This window comes from Lutra lutra, chromosome 2, assembly GCF_902655055.1.
Source record: "Lutra lutra chromosome 2, mLutLut1.2, whole genome shotgun sequence".
NCBI classification, from domain to species: domain Eukaryota; kingdom Metazoa; phylum Chordata; class Mammalia; order Carnivora; family Mustelidae; genus Lutra; species Lutra lutra.
In genome coordinates this window covers 3,220,799-3,241,729 of record NC_062279.1, presented here as the reverse complement: position 1 = coordinate 3,241,729, position 20,931 = coordinate 3,220,799, and the positions used below count along the sequence as shown (strand labels likewise).

The window sequence follows — 20,931 nt, the reverse complement described above, 5'->3', positions numbered from 1 at the left end:
TCTGGTCACAGGCGCCGACTGAAAAATGTCCTGTAGTGTGCCCCCTTATTAATGCACATCATTGTAGAAAAAAGGTGTCTGGAGATGAGTGTGGAGAAGACAAAAAAGGTATAAAATAAAGGAGGGAAAGAGACGGTGCTTTCAAAAACAGAAAAGTGCAATATCGTCTCTGTTTTCTACAACATTTTTAGTTCCAAACAAGCAAAGTAAAATATGCAGCTCTGTGGTGTGGATCACTAATTAAAATGAAGTGATCAATGAACTAAAATGCTTAAAAGGTAGAAGACAGTCCAATCCTGCATTCATCTGATGTTTAAACATACTGATAATGCCAGCACCATGACAAAAAACATAAAATTTTGGATTTTTTTCCACTAATACGCATGAAAGCGTATTAGTGATCATTGAGATTGATTTCTTTATTTGACAGATAAGCAAGCAGGAGGCTGGAAGTGATAGTAATTATCCAGACCCAGAGCTAATCCAGGTGCCTCAAAGGAAGATCAATCACCCCAAACCCCCTTGGTGGGAAAAATTACAGGGGACAGGCCCTAAGGCTTTAGACAAAAATATAAGTAGAGACCTGACATCATGAGAAAACCTATTTTTCATGTTTGTGAAAATAACCGTTTACGAGATTCCATACACAGCAATATATGAATTATATGGTATGCAAAATAAATTAGTAGCAGTTGGCATTCTAAAATCACTTTATAATTAGAATTTTAGTTTTCAGAATTTCACTTTGAAACATGTTTCAAAGAGGTCTTGTAAAACAAATCCTTTTGCTCACTTTCAGGAAAGACGTACACTGTTGTGATCTCCTTTTTCCTTTGGCTTTGAGTTCCCCGTCAGTACGTTCGTGGTCTCTATTCTGTTACTCAGAGGCGTTAATCCCCACTTCCAAGCTATTACACTCATCTTAGGGGCTTAGAGGAATATGGATACTTGAGAAGGAAACCAGTCTGGAAGCTCTTTGGTAACTTTCTGGGTTTATTGGAACTGAGGAGGAGTTCCAGGGACACTTGACTTGTTCCTGCGATTTTGCTGTTGCCTTAGCTTATCTGAAAACTGTGCCTTGTATTACGGTTCATCCCCAGAGAGAAGAAAGCATTGGCCTGTGTGTTTCCCTGTCACTGGGCACGTCCACGTCCTCATCCCCAATACCAACCAAGGTCTGGATGTAACTAAGCTCGATGGGACTCTTCCTCAGCTTCTCACAGAAAACCTGTCATTGCGAAGCTTCTGCTTTGTGTCCCATCTCGATCCTAGTCTTGGCTTTCTGTTTTCTCTCTGTTTCCAACTGGAGTAATTCTTCATTTATGAACTCTTGCCCCTATATTCTGTGGTTGTGCCGAAGATATCCAGAAGTAAGTTCATGCTTTCTGGAATTTCAAGCAAGGGGATTGATCATCAAGGAGGGAGTTCCTTTACTGTTTCCAGAATTCTGACTTGACTTTTTTTTCCCCAAAAAGTAGTTAAGAGGGTCCATGGGTCCTACAAACGTGTGGCCAGTTTGCAATGAGAAGGGGGCCTCCTCTGTGTATGACGCGATGCCCACCTTCCCTCATCACAAGCGGTTGGTTCCATGTGCTATTCTCAGCTCCCCGCAATGTCACATGGCTGTTGTGAGCCTATGTTTCTCCCTGGTAGCTGGCATAGCTCCAGGACCGTTTGCTGCTTCCCTGTTTCTCTGGGTGACTTTAGGAAAGTTGGAATCTGTGGTCTGTGATCTATTTATGGACACTTTCTAATTATATGGACTTTTTTCCTTTACTTTCTTGTAATCATTTATTTATTTATTTTTACCTAGCAGCACAAACTTTCTGAGTTTTTCAGTAGACGAAATATTGGTGATGATTGGTATCTAGCTCCGAGTATAACTGAATTGACCGGAGTAATCATCTTTTCTGCGTGTTTTCCCTCTTTGCCTCCACCTACAAAAACACAGATGCTCCCTGGGTGCAGTTTTTGCTTGCAAGATTGTCCTAGATCCATAACATACTGCCAGATGGGAAAATATATTTGTAATACAGAATTGACAGTGCTGATGTCTATATACTCCTAATATTATTAACTTCCCATTGAATTCTTGGGTTTAAACACCAAGTAATTAAGTTTAAAAAATCCCAAGCTCCCACAGTGTGATCGAATACCTGAATCAGATATTCATCCCTAAAAGACAGCTCGGAAATAATGAATGGTTATAAAATGTTTTGAGCCAATTATTAAAGCTTAAGACGAGGTAAAGACAGTTTCAGTTGACTTCCAAAGACTTTTCTAATTGCCTCTTGCTAGTTAATTGCGTCACTTAAGGAAACATTCATATTCAAGTGTTTCAATCCATAATTAATCTACACACATGAATGGATCAGAAAATGTCAACAGAAGATAAATATATGCTTATCGAACATCCTAATGTTTTCGAAGTATACGTGATATTCATATCTCCTTTAGTATTTATGGTGTACTTTTGCATACCTTCTCATTTTATCACCTTGGTAATTCTTGGTCCTGGTAAAGAGCTATTTTTCCTCTTCTTCACCAGTTAGAAACTGAGTCTTCAAATCTTTGTGTGGTTTGCTGAGGCTTTTGCATCTGGAAGAGCTGTAGCTAGGACCCAAAATCAGGTCTTTTGACTGAAGCCCAGAACTTCAATTAAACTATGAATTAAGTTGATAAACTTAATTTTGCATATTTTAGATGATCCCTCCTTGTTGAGTAACACGTGTATTGCATGATATTTATATATGTAAGAGCACTGGCCAGGAGGAAAAGCCAGGCATCTCTGGGAGAACTTGGGATAAATACATTGTATCTCAGGTAGCTACTGGTTTCTGAGTAGTAGGTTACAGCAACACGCAACTGAAAAATATTTACCTCCATGACCAAACACTCCTTTTTCTTACAGATTTGTTTGTTTTCATAACAGATCATAGTCTTCTGACTCTATAATTAGGTCACATGGAGGCATAACCCATGAACTCTGAGATCAGGGACCATGCGTGTTCATACTTGATTGTCGTCTGCAGCTCACACAGATGTCTGATCTGTAAGACAAAAAGCTTCGATTGCATCATTGTTATTCCGGCTGTAATCCATGAAGCACTAAGATTCCACAGAGCTGTCTCAGGGCAATAAGGCTTTCACCTTACCTAAACTTAAGCATTTTTGTTTTGCCTTCTCCTGGTGATTGAAAAATTCTTCAGATATCAGGAAAAGGTGGATTTAATGTTTTCTAATTATTTCAGCAACTTCTTTTACAGAAAAATAGTTCTGAATTTTTAAAAAATCCTATATTTGAATTCCGAATTCTTTAAAAAATATGTTGAATCTTTTTAGAGCTCCACAAGAATGTTCCCAGAAGAGTCTCTCTTTGGAAACATTTTAGCACACGACATACGGGGGATTTGGGATGGAAGCAGGCTTTCTGGATTGTACGCTCTTCGTTATTCAAACAAACCCTCTGTGACAATTCCAAAAATGTTCTCTCTGTAGTGAAATAACCATAGTTCAGACAAACTTGTCTGGGCCATCTGGGTGGACCCGTGTTCCAGTTAATCAATGACTCTGACTTTGTATGGAACATTTAGCCCGATGTTGGGACGGAGTAGGCAAAGCCAGCATTCCCGTTCACAGTAAAGGGCTTAGGATAATCACACACGGGACTCTTGACGCACCGGTCAATAGAACTGTGACTAAACAGTTGTATTCTCAACTAGAATGGGTCTTAGGTGTCGTTGTAGGAGTCAACTCTTGGCCCTGATTCACACTGATATTTTGGACCCTAAATATATTGTTATAATTGGCTCCGCATACAGTTCATCTTTATATTAATTTGTTCTTTTCCCCCAAATAAACTATGATAATAGATTCATATTAATGATAATATGTGATTTTTATATTTTAAGCCACACACACAAATAGAATTTTCCAGAGAAACGAGAGATCACTGAAGGCTGGAATAACAGTAGAAGCCTCCAGAATGTTCTTTCCTTACTGCTAGACATCCTTTCTCCCTTCCTTAAGAGTAAGTTTAGATGCTGTTTCCCATATGAACGTTATCCTGCTGTCCAGCTTCCCGAAGAAGAATCACTTGCTCTTTCCTTTATGTCTTTAATCTTATACTTTGTACATCTTTTGCTTTCACACTAGTAAAATGTGAGGTTCTCCAGGTGAGGAACCTTACCACCATCAATGCTATGTCACGTTCGCAGCCACTTAATCAGTAGAGGACCGCTGGCGCTGAGCTCGGTTGGTGTGGGAGAGGGTGTGAGGAGATGACCGTGACCTCTGTGTTCCTGAGCTAGGGAACAGGAGAGTCGGAATAGAATGGAGGGTGTGTGACAAGGAGAAAAGTAGAACCGTGGTTGGCTGCAGGAATCTCATTATGGAAGTTTTTTAAAAACTAGGCAGAGGGATCCCTCAGCATCAAGGCAGAGCCACGAATGGTATCTGAGGAATGAGGTTGCGTGGGAGTCTGGGATGGCCAGACGGTGAGCTGACAGCGGCGTGGATTCCGGGTTTCGAGGTTTGCAGAGGCTGCAAATGGCGAGGTCGTGCTGTCAGCCAGCAGGTGTGGCTTGAGGAAGTGGAAAGGCTATGTGCTGGCATTTCCAATGATGCATAATGGGGCAGAGCAGGGACATTTAGTGCTAGTTAGAAATGGAGTAGTTTGATGGAATATGATATGTATCTTTAAAAAAAACTATAAAGAAGGGATGGCTTGGATGGTGTGTGGTGATTGGTACTCATGGATAGACCTTAAAACTGGAAGCTTTGCAGTGACCCCCCTCCCCAGATGTATCTGGCCAAGAAGCCTAAGGAAGTCGATGCTATGGTCCGAGTCCTCTGGGGGACCTGATGCTGTGTTGGAGACACACTGATTCATCTTGCCTTGACCTGCTTCATTTCTGTTGTTATCAGGCAACATTCTTGAGATTCCTGGGGGGTCAGCATGACTCCCCAGTAGAAAGAGAGTGGCTTATCTGTGTTGACATACAGATTCTGGTGCGTGGACTGACTCCAGTCATTACTTGAAATCAGGCTATTGACATTCTGGCATTACAGTGCAATCCTATTAGCCTTCTCATGGGAGGCATCTGTTTTGGGTGCACGGACAAAACCAGCATCTGGTCCTGCAGAGTCATTGTTCTGAGAGGCAGCTGGCTCGTGTTCCTGGGCTACTTACCTTCCTGGCTATGACGAGCCTCATTTTGTTGCTTCAGACTTTTACAGAAGCCAGAGAGTGGGGAACCCCCTTCAAAGATTGCTCTAAAGTGTCAAAGAGAAAGGAGCATGAGGAGAAGGGTGTGTGGGATTGATGAGGAAGCTCAGGTGGTCCAAGGGCCATTTCAAAGAGAGGGGGACAGTCGGGAAGTGAGCAGCCTGACCCACAGCACTGAGTACTAGTCCATGTGGCCCTGTTGTACGAATTACTTTTACAAAGGAAAAAAAAAACACACCAAGGCCTTACTCTGGAAGGTCCGTGCCTTCCAACACATCCTACAGTCGTGTGTGGTGGCTCCGAGAATAACAAAGCACACAGCCCGGACTCCAGGGACAGGCCCAGCTCCTGCGTCCCTGTCACTTGCAGAAGATCAGGTTCCACTGGGCTGTAGAGGAGTCAGGGGCCTTTCCTTCCTTCTGCTCCTCCGGGATCCTCCTGCCCCAGGACTGGATCGCTCAAGGCCAGCTAATTTCCATTGTTCACATTCCTAAAATCACTCCCCTGTCCCCACCCTGAACTATCTGTTCAAATAGCACAGAGAGAAACCTCGAAGTCCCTCCACAACTGTTGTCTGCAGCAAAAGGTTGTGCCCCCAGCCGGCTGCCTGTTTCTACCGAACGGCCCCTCCATCGGCGTCCTCCTTGATGGTGACCCTCTACGGGTTCTGTTTGCCGGAGCCGTGAAGACGCGGGAACGTTGGGGTTGACAACTGAGTCTAACTGAGGTCCTGTGTACCTTGCGGGTGAGAGAGCCAAGCCCAGTGCCGTGGGCTGCTGCAGCTGTCACGTTGGATTCACGCGCTTATCGGATCAAAATGACACCGACATTACATACACTGTTCCAAGTGAGTGCGCGGCTCGGGCTGGGGATGGGTTCTCAAGGCTGATGAGGAAACACTGAGCATCCTCACCGTCCTGCTTCCAAACAAGTCAGCAACACCGTGAGCGGGAGGTCTACTCAGACCCGTGAGCAGTCAGTCACTGGCAGGAAACTGGACGGTAAGAGTGGCAGATGTCGGAAACGGTGGCCCCACGTCCTTGACATCACTGAGGGTAATGAGAGCTCATTCTCCAACGGATCCATAGGTAGCCTGCGTCGTTGGGTGTAGCTTTCTGTGGGTGTCCCTCTTCCACTACTGTCCCCTCCTTTATACCAGGAACCCCCCTGCCTCTGTGGCTTCTCCCCAGATTTATTGGGACACAATTAACAGGTTTGTGAGCTTAGGTGGGGATCTGATACACACATACATCATGAAATACCATCACCAGAAGGTTAACACAACCATCACCTCGTGTGAGTCTTAATGTGTGTGGTGAGATATGCCCTGGTTTTTGTTTTATTTATTTATTTTTTGTTTGTTTGTTTGTTTGTTTTCTTTTTCCCCCTCATTTCTGGTAGAGATTCTTCTGGTGCTTGGACCTCCCTGACTGAATGAGATTCACACGCACAATTCTCTCCTTACAATCGGGTTTTAGAAATTCTATTAAAGCGAGAAGGCAGTTCTCAAGAGCAAGGTCTAGCATCTAATTTTATAAATAATAAGGAATTCACAAATGTCCCAAACATTGTTGGTTGTCATGTGTGTATGAGTTTAAGTGTTGCTACTTTAGAGTAAAATTAGCCATTATTCTTTGAAGAATAGGGTTCCTCACACCCTCAGTCTTTATGGTGTGCAACATTATCTAGAAAATCATGCCAAAGTGTTGGATGTTCTGTTCAATGAGTAGCTTGTAAAAGCATTTATAATTGTGCTGCAAACGAGGACATGCATGGAAGGGGGCCAAGAAAAGAACCAGCTCGCACATAAACCCACACCAATGCTGGCAGATTTTTATTTTATTTCAATGAAGATTAAAATTGTGGCAAATGCATTGTGTTGCTTTGATAGAGATCCTGGAGGACGGAGGGGCGATTTCTAAATACGAATTCACAGAGCACAGATTTGTTCTCAGATAGCCATTAATTCAGCAGATAAAACTGCTGGAAAAATGTAATTAGCAGTGTTCATTTTCCCCACAGTTAACTAGTAGGAATCTTATAAAGGTGTTTCAAAATAATAGGCAGTCATTTTGTGTATGAGTTTTCTATTGCTGTGTAACAAATTACCAATAACTTCGGGGACCTAAAATACCTTTATGACTTACAGTTCCTGGGGGCGGGAAGTTGGGGCCTGGCTCAGCGGAGCCTCTCAGGGTCTGATGGCAGTGATCAAGTTGGCCGGGGCCCCAGTCCCACCTGAGGCCCCTGTCCCTCCTACAGGCCCTGTGGCTGCTGGTAGTCAAGAAAGGATTCTTGACGTGTCTTCAGTGCAAAAAGGGTGGTTTTATTAAAGCACAAGGATAGGACCCTGGGGACAGGCAGAGTTGCTACCCTGGGCTTGTGATGGTGACTGATTATACTGATTATACACTTTCAGGTAGGGGGTTAGTGAGAGCAAAAGTCTCTTAGGAGTTTGGAAGCAAGGTTTCCAGGAATGGAGGGGCTAGCTAGCCCTTGTTGGAACAAGGTAATTTATGACTGTCTAGTGAAACATGAGACCGTTCAGATGTACATCATATGCTTGGGGGATGATGGCCAACACGTAATTTGAGGGGGGTAGAGATAACGGAAATTTCTAAAGGAATTTCTGTATGTCAGAGTAGCTTCATAGGGTCCTGGGGGTTGGGCTAGGATTGCCTCTGGCCCTTGGCAAAGTGTCAACATCAGGCAGCCGAGTCCCTAGAGGAAGGTCACTCTTCTATCGCGGAAACTTATTAGTAGGTAAGTCCTCCTCTCCCCAGGGCTGGCAGGAGAGCCCTCTCTTGTGGAGACCCAGGCCTTCCATCTGAGTGAGTCAGGTGCACTCAGGAGATCTCCGTTTTGACTAACGCAGGCTCCCTGATTTGGGGCTGTGCGGTGGATTAGAGTTTTCTCTTCCTCTGCCACAGATCCTGCCCACACTCCAGGAAGGGGAGAGCATCCTGTGGCGGTCATTGTGTCCCATTTGAGACTGTCCCTCACATTTTCCTATTGAGGAATGTTGCTTTTTAAATCCTTTTTCAGATCATTCCGTATTCAAAAATGTGTGTGTGTGTGTGTGTGTGTGTGTGTGTAAATATACAGTATGATTGTTTACTTGTACTTTTAAATTTCAGGGATATGTTTGGGTTAATAGTGATAAATCTGTCTTTCAAACAAGACCATTGCAGAGTCACTTTCTGCATTGCCATAGTTTCGGCTTTTGTCTTTCAGGCCCCCACATCTCCAAAGCATGCACCTGTCCATGACTTTGGTCTATCTTTCATGAGAGCTAAGGTGATGCCATTAAGGGATTTGGGTCAAGGAGAATTTCCATAAAAGACAAGGAGAAGATGTGTGGCCCACAGAAGGGGCCAAGGCACAGAGAGAACAATCTGGGGTCCAAACCACAAAACATACTTATTCTACAACTTGACTGAAAGAAAAAAACACTTTGAAAGCACTAAATGTTTAAATCTGACATACTTGCATGTTTGTATTATTCCCAGAAAATGAGCCATACATCTCTACCTTCATTATTTCTGTGTTGGGTTCATTTTTCGTTAGGGGATCATCATTGAAACAATGTTGCCGTGATTTCTTATCAAGTGCAACACAGTGACTCTCGCTATGGGAGAAAAGAAAAGCCAATTTCTAATAAGCTTCAAACTGATATATTTTTAAAAATTGCATATTCAGTGAAAAATTTAATTCCGTACTCAATTTGTTTCACTACACAAAGGATAGTATTACAAGAAGGGAAAATTGTAACATCAGTGGTGTGACAAGCACAGAACTCTATGCTTACGTGATTGCCTTGTTGGAAACCTTTCCTATCAATATATCAAGACATATCCATGCATGTTTTCAGAAGCTTACACCTTCCAGTAGGAATTCTGAAGATTGCATTTTTACTCTGCTTCTACAAGAAAAGAAAACCTAGAGAAACATATCATATATGATACATTCTTCAAAATAGAACAGATTTCAATGGAAATATCACAATGGCAAAAGGGGTCCACGTCATTCAGATACAGTAGAGAGGTAGGTGGCTAGCAAGTCCTGGAAAGAACTCTCTAGTACTCGTAGAACAAGATGGACATTTTATAAAGAGGAAAGGCATTCTGTCTCTGGGAATGTCCTCAGTCCCCAGTCCAACTACATAATTCTTGTTTGTTTGCATCAGAAAGTTTTATTGTTGCATGTACGCTTTTTTTTTTAAATATTATTTTATTTTATTTATTTGACGGAGAGAGATCACAAGTAGACGGAGAGGCAGGCAGAGAGAGAGAGAGAGAGAGAGGGAAGCAGGCTCCCTGCTGAGCAGAGAGCCCGATGCGGGACTCGATCCCAGGACCCTGAGATCATGACCTGAGCCGAAGGCAGCGGCTTAACCCACTGAGCCACCCAGGCGCCCTGCATGTACGCTTTTAAATAATCAAGACAAATGTTTACTGTAAGAAATTATCAAGAGGATATTAGAGCCAAACATGATGGCCTCTCTAAGAAAGAGGCTTGGAATGACTCTTTGTCAAAGCCCAACGCTCTGAAAGAGAAGCACCTCCCACCTTAGTCTGCTGCAAGGTGAGGCTGTCCTGAAACCAGACATAAATCTTCATCCATTTCTCAGACGTAGGAACGAGCAAAGTCTTCTTATAACCATTTTAAAAAAGGAAGTTGGCACAAAGTGATGCTTAATTGACTTACTCAATGTCAGACACAAATGAGAGGTAGATATGCCTGTGACATCCCTGTCCTTTGATGATTCCTTCTCCTTCTCCTTCTTCTTCTTCTTCTTTTTTAAGATTTTACTTTTTTATTTGACAGAGAGAAAGCTCACAAGCACAAGCAGGGGGAGCAGCAGAAGGAGAATCAGGGTCCCTGCTGAGCAGGGGATCCCAGGGACTCTGGGATCATGACCTGAGCCAAAGGCAGATGCTTAAGCGAGTGACCCACCCAGGCACCCCGTCCCTTGACTTCTAATCCCATGTTTATCATCCCGCTACCTTACTAACATGTATAGCATCACAAAGACTAAAATATAAATATTTTCTGCGTTTTTAAAAATTCCAGTGAAGGGGTGCCTGGGGGCTCAGTTGGTTGTGCCACTGCCTTCGGCTCAGTTCGTGATCCCAGAGTCCAGGGATCAAGTAGCGCGTCGGGCTCCCAGTTCTGCAGGGGCATCGGCTTCTCCCTCTGACCTTCTCCCCTCTCATCTCTCACTCTCTCAAAGAAATAAATGAAATCTTTAAAAAACAATTTAAAAAAATTCCAGTGAAACCATGACATGCTTCACTTCTGCGGTAATGTGAGAATTGTGTAATTAGGAGCGGAGACCTACCTGGTGACCCACCTCATGGTTCCCAGAACCTACAGAAGATACCACCTGCACTTTGGTCCATGTTAGTGTCTACATGGCTGTACACGATTTTCCTGGAGGTTTAGTTTAGTGAACTTCTTTTGTTTGTTTTAGAATTAATTATTGCTTATATTTTGTGACAATTTGCTAGTCGACACACACTGTTATTTATTTTCATCTTTTGGCAAAGATGGATGTATTGCTGGTCACCGGTACCTTGAGAAAGACAAAGGAACCTGAGAAGGGTGACATAAATAATTTAATTATAAGGATTAAACTAAAAGCATATGACTTGAGAGGGCATTAAAGGGAGGCTGACAGATGATATCACCAAATGCTATCAAATCTCACATTTTATGAGAAGGGTGATGGCAGAATTTTTTTCCCCATTCTCCTTTAGGGGAAATAAAAAGTAATAATTATTATATTAGTCAAAGTCATAGATACATTGTTTTCACAAAAGGTCATTTGTGGGAAGATAAGGATCCCTGAGACTTACATGCCTTGTCCGAGAGGCAATGCTGGGTAATGAATCACAGGTCAGTTTGTGTCTGATTTGGATTTTTCTTGCATGTGTTATGGCATTTGTAATAATACTATAAAAAGAAAAAGGCCATGAAATCTATTCAGACTCAAAATTTTTATTTTTTTCTCCATGGTATGAATTTTGACAGAAGGACATTCGAAGGCTCTTTTGATGTCTACAAGAACATCAGACGAGTCTCTTTCTTTTCATTCTTTTAACAAAGTAAACATTTCAGAAAACAGTGATATGAGCATTAGCCCATCTGTTAAATTCCAACATGAAGTGATTAGACAAGGATGTGAAAAAACAAAACGTGAGGTTTCAGTTCAAAATTGACAAAGGCTCTGGAATGATCCTCTGAACACCATTCAGTAGCAAATGCAAGCATGGACATATGTGATCCAGTATTTTAACTTAATTGTGAAATTCGAGCTGAAGGAGTACAGCTGCCTGTGTCTCTGGGGACGGGCAGTGAGGCTCCTCGCTGTGGCACCTGTCAGCTGTGATCTGTCATCGCAGCACACACTCTTCTTCTGTAAATAAGTCATTGTTTTTGGACACCCATGGTTCTGACTCTGGAAGCAATCAGAAGATATTTTTACTGTTGAAAGGGATATGAAATTTTTCTTGTGATGATTTCAACAAAGTTTACCTTTGACTCCCTAAAACAATGGGGTAAGTGAAGGCTTGTATGTGGGGTATGAGAAAAGAGAAGCAGAAGGTGACCCAGTGCTGCTGGGCTCTGGACCTGTTATTTATTGACTTGGGAAGACAGGGATGGTAGATTTGAAGTGGAAGGGAAGTAGATGTCATTTTTCGGTAACAGGGTTTTGACACCCCTCGGTGCTTGGTGTTGGGTTTTTAATCTTACTTCAGTATGTGGCATAGATTGAACAATGTGAATGAAATTAGAATTTCCCCAGTGGATGTTGCATCATCTCATTCTGAGGTAATGCCAATAAGAAAAGGTGATGGAGGTAAAGATGTCAACAACAGATTTTTAAAAATCTCATCATTTATAGGACTGATGAGTAGGATTGTAAATGAGGTAAAAAGTATGGACTGTGGCTGAAGGCTGGGTTCTGGCTGGTGAGGCAGGGGTCAATACTGTTAAAATCTACAATAAAAACGTGCACTTATTTGGAAACCCCAGGATTTTTTAGGACACGTTTTTACCATGATGTTAATTAGAAACCTATTTCCTTTGCCAAATAGCAAGTAGATTGAACAGGGATGTTGCCTGCATGGTAGAGTGTGGGTTTCGGGGTTAGGTGTTGGTAGGCTTGGTTGGGAGCTGATGGGTCCCCTGGCCCCATAGCTGTTGGCTCCAGTCATGAGGTCTGACTGTAAGACAACCACACCAGGAGTCAGGTGTCCAGAAGATCCCTACAGCTTTGGTGAATTTATTGAAATCTGAGTCATTATCCATCTTGATAAGTGGAACATTATTTGAAGAGCCAAATCATAAAATTCCAGTGGTAGTGTATCTGCACATGGAATGGCTGTCTCTTCTGGAAACTTCTAAAGGTAGTTAATGCATGTTGGTACAAATAAGATCTGTAAGAAGTGGGACGCTTGGGAGAGTTACTCATCTGTCCTCCTGCACAATAGTTGAAGGAAATGCTGAAAATTTGCTGGTTCTTGTATATTATTTATTTATTTATTTATTTATTTATTTATTTATTTATTTATGTGAATGTTTAAACATTTAACTGATTTTTTTAAATGTGAAAGACAAATTCCCAGACCTAAAGGAACAGAATGGTTCTAATACAAAATACAAATGGACACATCATTCATCAGGAAATGTAGGAAAATTTTCTGCTTCTACACAGAATCTGTTAATGCGGTTTTCAGACTATCAAAAATGATTGAAATTTCTGTTGTCATCATCAAACTAAATTCACTGTGACCAAAATAAGAACATTTTATGTTCCTAATGCTAAAGGTTTCTGTATTGAATTTCATATAGTAATAATTTCATGGAAATCATTCTATGAAATACCCATTGCATTATATAGATATATTATTACACATATCCACAACAGTATGTGATGAGAATTGTTGGGATTACCTCTTTGGAAAATCCATATATGGAGGAATATGATACTATAACATCCAACGTTGGTTAAATAATAGTGTAACCATTCTGAATTTTCACTAACTGGATATTTCTGACTAAACATTATTTTTAAATCTTCCAAAATTTTGGGAACATTAGAACATATGAAAACTTAAAAGTCATGTATTTACTTTCATGATTTTAAAATCTTCAGAAATTGGGGCACTCAGTGGGTTAAAGCCTCTGCCTTCGGCTCAGGTCATGATCTCAGGGTCCTGGGATTGAGCCCCGCATCGGGCTCTCTGCTCAGCAGGGAGCCTGCTTCCTCCTCTCTCTCTCTGCCTGCCTCTCTACCTGCTTGTGATCTCTCTCTGTCAAATAAATAAATAAAATCTTTAAAAAAATCTTCAGAAATCTTCAGAACCTTATTCATTTATTTAAATTAAAAGCACTTACTAACAAGTTGGCATTAGTATAAGCACCGATGAAACATAGTGGCATGAATACATTTCGGTGTTTCTATTTTAACTGCACAACTTCCTCAGATGATGAAACACACAGTTTTCAGTAGTTTAACCTTCTCCTCAAAGAAGCGCGTTTTTAGTGGGGTGATATACTCTATCGGTGGGAAAACATTGAAGAATAAAAAACACGCAGCCACCAGCTGTCACTTATTTTGTGGTGGCACTCATGAGAACTTCAGGAAGGACAGAGGACACAGGAGGGAGAGCTAGGGACGCCGAAGCAGGAATGGGTTGAACTTGGTCTTAAAGGACAGGTGTGACCTGGAGGACATGAGTGATGCTGAGGCCCAGCTGGGCAGCGAGCCTGGATACTGGAGGCAAGAGTGGGTGACAGGATTGTGACAAGACTGTGACCGTGCTTTTCACCTGCATTTCAAGGATGATCCGGCCAGGAAATCCCCTAGTAGACCCTGGCAGCATCCTTGGTGGAAGTGAGGGAGGCGTGGACCAGCACGGAAAATCAGAAAGGAAGAGGGATGCTTGTGAGGGAGCAGGCTGGGGAGGCCACCAGCGCCTGGGCACATGGTTTCAGGAGCAACAGACAGAAGGGAGTCAGATCATCTCACGGTGTTGGGGGTGTGGGTGTCTGTGACTTGAGCTGGTGTTATGGAAGTGGTGCCCATCCGGGGAGACAGTGAATTCATGGGCTTCACTGGGTTCACAGAATTGTTTGGCTCCCTATTTCATTTTGCTTGGCATCCGGGTTTTGCAACTAAACCTGGGCGATGTTTATCGGACGTGAGAATTCACACGCCGTGTGTCACAGCTCCCAGTGAGCAAGCGTAGCTCAGTGCGGCAGGGTGAGATCACACCCCGTGGCTCTTGAGTCAGCGATCCCCTCTACTCCGGTCTCCGAAGCCAGCTGGGGGAGGGCGGTGCCGCTGACAAGTCACAATTAGGCTGATGGGTGGCGACTGCCGTCACTCGTGCAGAAAGTCTGCAAGAACGAGAGGTGGAACGTGAGGAACGGTGCTCCTCCGTCCTGGCGCTTGGAGACGCTGGCAGTGGTCCCGAGCTGGTTGTCTCTTCTGGGGAATGATGGCCTCGCGACATCGCTTGAGGTGGTGCGTTCTGCCATGCGGTTTGACAATTACTTCATATTTACCTGCTGTAGAGTAATGCAAGTTACGACACCTGAGTAGTAACAGCAGCAACGAACCTGAGTATTATCGGTAATCCCTTATGTTTACACAAAGTTTACTTGGGAAGAGCTCAGTGTATTTTCTTTTACTTTTTCTTATAAAATCTCTGCAATATTGGGACAGGAAGAAAGAAGCATTTGTGTTCATCGTCAATGCTTGGAAATGGAAGGGGAACAGATGAAGGAAAAGGGATTTGGAACTGCAGTTAGTCCAGACATCATTTCAAAATGTCCATTGTCCTTTATGTCCCTTCTCCAGTGAGTCCTCATGCCCTGGGGCCACTGGCCATCTCATCAGCTATTCCCAGTGGGGGAACCTTTCGGTGGGGACCCTTCCACTTGGCAGTCATTCTGCTTCTTCTACTCAGGGTCTTCAGACATTATCTGTGGGTGCCTCTGCCATCCTCACACACTGTTTTTCTCTTTGGCAAGAATGAGACACACTGACCGAGGAGAGCCGAGAGCCATGTTCCTGGAACCAGGACTCGAGTCGCAGTCTGACCCCAGAGTAGTCCTTGGAGGGGAGTGTGGGGTTCGTGTGGTTGTGTGTGAATTTGACAGGTTTCTTGACCCAATGTGGAAAACTTTTCTAGGGAAAGGGGAAAGGTTAGATATTTTATGAGCAAAGAAGAATGAAATCCCCATGGGCCTTTCCAAAATGATTTTCATTTTGGAAATTTTCATTCTTTATCACATTTTTTTTGGCCCAATCCAGAGACTCTCCCATGGCCAGTGAGAAGAGATAGTGCTGTCTCCTATCCAGTTCATCAGGGTGTGTCTTGGATAGTCCCCTTTCCCGGAAAGGAGAGCAGAAGGAGCCAGGGTGGGCATAGCCACCACTGGGAGAAGCTGTCAGGGAGGGGGTAGGAAGGGGCCGTGCCAAAGGGAACTGTGCATCAGGAATCACCACTTAACCCCGTGTGTGCTCCTGACAGGAAACTGACCTGCATGGGTTTCGGCTGTGACAAAACTCCGCAGTCTGCCTGACGCAGGGTCCTACAATTAACCGTTGTGTAGGGTTATTTTGTAGGATTATTTTCAGGATGAAAGTGGTAGCATGGGCAGATCTGCCTAATGCACTGCATGGCCCAGTGTGTGCTCTTCTAATTAGTACTACTAACTAATTGGTAACTAACTAGTAACTAGCTTGATGTTAAGCTAGTAACTAACTAGCTTCATGTTCATCATTGCCTTTATGGAAGATACCTGTCTCTTTATTCAGTTCCTAAATAAGAAGGTCCTGAGATCCGTGGCTGAAAACAATGAATTAGCCACAGTTTGTAGTTCTCTACTAAAGTAAAAAAAGAATTAAATGTGTTGATTAAATGTCAATTCCCATATAAAAATAAATGCATGCAAATGTAAACATTGAGTTTTAGGCAATGGGGATTAAGATGATGTGCTGATAAGTATATACTACTAAAAAATGGTGGTTTTCAAAATAACTCAGTGATGTGTTCCTAATATCACTTTTCCCATTTTTCTACCAATTTCATTTCATGGATCAAGATTTTCATAAATAATAAAGCAAAAAATGTGAAAATTTTCTACCATTAAAAAATGGAGGACACTAGGAGAAGGAAAGGAAAAGTGAACTGGGGGAAATCAGAGTGGGAGATGAACCATGAGAGACTGTGGACTCTGAGAAACAAACTGAGGGTTTTGGAGGAGAGGAGGTAGGGAGTTGGGTGAGCCTGGTGGTGGGTATTAAGGAGGGCACAGATTGCATGGAGCACTGGGTGTGATGTATAAACAATGAATGCTGGAACACTGAAAAAATAAAAAAATAACAATTGTACTGTTCAATTTTATAGGGATGCTCTAGTTTCTTAAAAGAAAACTTTGCTGAAAGTGTATCTTGGTCTTTAAAAATGTGTAATTATATAGCAGTGGAACAACGTGTATTTTAATTATGGTATTTGTGATAAACATATTAGTAGATGTCTTTGACTCGCCACTTTGTCTATTGGCTTTTATTGATGATTATTTTCACAAACTAACAGAATCTGTGTTCAATCTGGCTTTAGTTTCTTCCTTGTTTTGCTATTAAATTAGTTAAGTAAAAATTGCTAGTTTCCAGTTCCTCTGAACCTCATACATGGACCTGAAGATTCTTCAGGCTTGCAAACTGTAGCTCAATTTTAAAGAAATCAACAGTAATCAGATTCTTGGAATAGTAAAGGTATTTTAAGCAATTAGTGAGTGTTAGAGTTAAAAATAAAAACACGCTGAGTTTTATGTGTTTTATTTATTTATTTTGGACTTCTCCCACCCCAGAAAACAGTCTTCTCTAGAGAGAAGTTACTCCTTAAACTATTCTGCATAGACGAAACACAAAAGCTATCACTCTATCTGGAAATAGAGTTGAAAAAGAATCGAATTACATCTTATGCAGTTAATGTGATATATTGTTGGCTGAAGTCACTTCATTGTATTGCTGGATATCGCTTTGTATCGATGTGTGTATGTACTTGTGTGTGTGTTTGTTTATTTGCAAACCTGGCGGCACCATCCAGCATCAAGCATGGCGTGTTCCTTGCGTCACCTGCGTCCCCTTGGAAAGTCCAGGTGGCTCATTTAGAAGCAGCCATATGTCATACTGTGTGGCTGCCTATAAATGGGTTGCCCTGTACTAGCATCCTGTTTTCACAGAAATCCTGACGGAGGACGCGAGATCCCGCTCGGAGAACTCTTCCTGTGGCCCCCGGCATGCGGGTCCCTGCTGTTCTTAAGCACGTGTTGATGTAATAGTGACACGTCCGGTTAGACTTGGAGCCCTAAAGGGCAAGGCTATGCCTGTGTATTGAAACAGGATTTGCTGCCATGTGCAATGTATTGTATATTATGTGTGTAATAAGTCTGTATTGTAAATGGATGGATGTCCCATTGAGATGTAAGATGTTAACTGTTGTATATTATTTGTTTTCCCGTCGAGATTGTGAGCTCCCGGTGAGCCAGGACAGACATCAACTAATTTTATATTTTCAGCATCTAGCAAGGTCTCCAAAGTATAGTTAGCACTTTACAAATACATTTTCACTAAGTGATTTCATGAATTAACTAATGTTGTGGGTTAGAAGGTAAGATTTTCTAGATATGTGTCTTCAGTAAGATTATCTAAATTATCTTTTTCACTTTAATCCCCCCTAACATTGGGCCAAAAAACACAAACATTATATTACAAATTATACTCTTGATATCTTTTTTGATAAGATGAAATATTACTAGGCTAAGCTACTGTATGTAAATTACTAACCTTATCATCAGGTAGAAGTGATAATAAAAATTACATTTTATGAAAATAATATTCATAGTTTACATTATCAATTAAAGTCATCATTTTTAACATTGACATTTTTAACACTTAAACACAAAAAAGACGCGGATCACCCGAACCGAGAGTAGTGATGTCAGGCAAGCGTTCATATTAACCACATAACGGTACACTTAATTCTATGTGACAGGGGCCATACTTATTAAAATGGATAGAGGTTCCTGTTTGTTTTAAAAAAGGATTCTGTGCTCCTCTGTTTATCTCCAGTAGAAAAAGAAGTGAATCCAACCAAGCAGAGGAATAACTGGGGCAAATAGATAAACCACAGAAAGCAGGGGCGGCGGTGCAGAGAATGCCGATGTGTACTTGCAGGCTTGTGTCCACGTCTGTCCACGCTTCCGTGTTTTACTGCTGGGGTGCTCGTGACAGTCTGTCACCATTCGTCGTCGTGTCAGTTTCCTCCGTTGGACAGTGAGCTCCGTAAGGCCTGACGTTGCCTCGTGCCATGCCCCCCAAAGGGTTCAGAGCGTGTTTATTTATTTCTGCAAGTCGCCGATGAAGGAGTTTCTTCTTCTTCTTTTTTTTTTTTTAAAGATTTTATTTATTTATTTGAAACAGAGAGAGAGAGATCACAAGTATGCAGAGAGGCAGGCATAGAGAGAGAGAGGAGAAAGCAGGCTCCCCGCTGAGCAGAGAGCCTGATGCGGGCCTCGATCCCAGGACCCTGAGATCATGACCTGAGCTGAAGGCAGAGGCTTTAACCCACTGAGCCACCCAGGCGCCCGAAGGAGTTTCTTCTTTTCCTCGATCATGTGCAGGCTCGCCGTGAGAGGACGCTAATCTGAGGGCTTGTGAGGTTCTCCTCTGCCTCACGCCCCCGCGCAAGCAGTGCCTTCTCTTGTGTTGTCCCTAGTACAGCCATCCCTCCGTCGCCTCCATCATCTCCCAGATGCCACTTGCATGATGACATGTTTGCGTGCTTCACGCGCGCACACACGCGATTTTGCCTCATGCACTAGCCCATATCCCACTGCTGAAGCCCACCCTCAGCGCCTGATAAACGTGGCCCAATTCTTTCTGCTGATTTCCGCTTACTCCAATCCATACTCCATACTGGCCCTGATCGTTTCCCCGAAATGCTACAGATATCTGTGCTGCTTCCTCATGCAGACACCTGTTCCCCCAACCCCCACTGCGTACTGAGTCAGTCTACACTCAGTAGGGCTGCAGGACAGCCCTCTCCTGATGCTTTCAGTGAAGCATCCATAAGATGCACACACTGTTGCAAAGTATCCTGCATCCCAGGATAAGCCATATTCCTCCGAACCCCTCATGTAATTGTGCAGACATTATCTGGAGAATTCTCCTCTGGTTCTAGAACCACCAATGCCTACCGTCTTTCTAGATGATCTCAATTATGCCTCTTCTGCAAAGCCGTGCCCAGCCTTCCTGCTTCCCCCTGTGCCTCTCTCAGCCTTCCCAGGAAACGTAGCTGTAGCGAGTACCATACTGTTTTTAAAATATTTATTTTCTTACCTGTGGAAGTAAGTAGACCATGGAAAAGATGGCCCTGTTCCATGCCATTCTACTCATAGTACCTAAAAAATTCCCTGCCTCATAAGTCACAGATCCGTTTTAAAACTTCAGATAATACGCTGATCATAAGTCCTTACCACAGTGTGTGAGTTAGAACACAGTTCACCAGTGGGATGCTTTTAAGAACTGATTCAGAGTAAAATGCCCTCGGCCCATCTGTCTCCGTGCCCTGCTGTAGATGCTGACCTTGATTCCCCTCCAAGAGCTCCCAGCCCTCTGTTTTAAATACCCTTGGCGAGGACAGTTGGCGTGCAGTGTTAAACATGGGTGAGAGAAGGTGAACAAGGGAGATTCCTTCTCAAAGCCTCCCCAGAATGGATAGTAACACCTTGAACCACCTCATAGCTCTGTGGAAGATCAGGAGTAGATTTCACTGGAAAGACTTATTTTGGGTGTATACAGTACATTTACAATTGCGAGTTATTTTGAGATGGACTCCTGGAATTTTTAGCTATGATTACCTTGCTCTATGATGTCATAGTGACATAGTTTGTGAGAACCAAGATGGTCCCAGAAAAGGAGGTGATGACTTTGGTCATCTGCTTTCTGTTCTGGACTCTATAGGCTTTTTGATATTTCACTCGGAGCTCAGGAAGTCACCTTTCCATTGAGATAGCATCACCATCCTGTTGAATAATGCTATTTTGGGGAAATTCAGAGTATCTTTCCACATAATCATGAAATAACAGCAATAATAAAACAATATTTGGGAAAATAAATAAGTGAGAAAAAAGTAGCTGATAATAAAAATCAATTTGAAACCAGTAACAGCTACAGCTAAAACACGACATTAATGCATAATTTCATAATTAATAATTTAAAACTCAAACTCACAATTTAATAATTGTGCAATAATTTAAAACTAATAATTTAAAACATGCTTCACCTAGAATTTCAATCGTAAATAATGAGAGCTGTGTTTAAAAAACAGGAATCAATCAAACATTTCAGGAAATTCAGTTGTTAATGAACTTCATGTGTCTCGAGTCCACCACAATAGCCAGAACCAGTGCTCCGATCCCAAACCACATTTCTTTCCAGAAAACTGCCGATCAAGGAGTGAATAAAAATATATGTACTTCAATATACTTTTTCCTACCGCACGCAAATGTGAAAGCGTGTCTTCTTTGTGAGTGTGTGTGTGTGTTTGCTTTTGTTTTTTGCATATGAGAACCTTTTTTATATTACCAAGGAGATTTTACCAAAAAGTACAGTATTCAAA

General features: G+C 42.4%; 1 protein-coding gene across 3 annotated transcripts in view; it reads left to right on the top strand.

Annotated features, from left to right (window-relative positions):
* Nucleotides 1-20,931, top strand: part of CSMD1 (CUB and Sushi multiple domains 1) — a 2,014,336-nt gene that overhangs the window by 1,671,631 nt on the left and 321,774 nt on the right. The gene's annotated exons all lie outside the window — the stretch shown is intronic.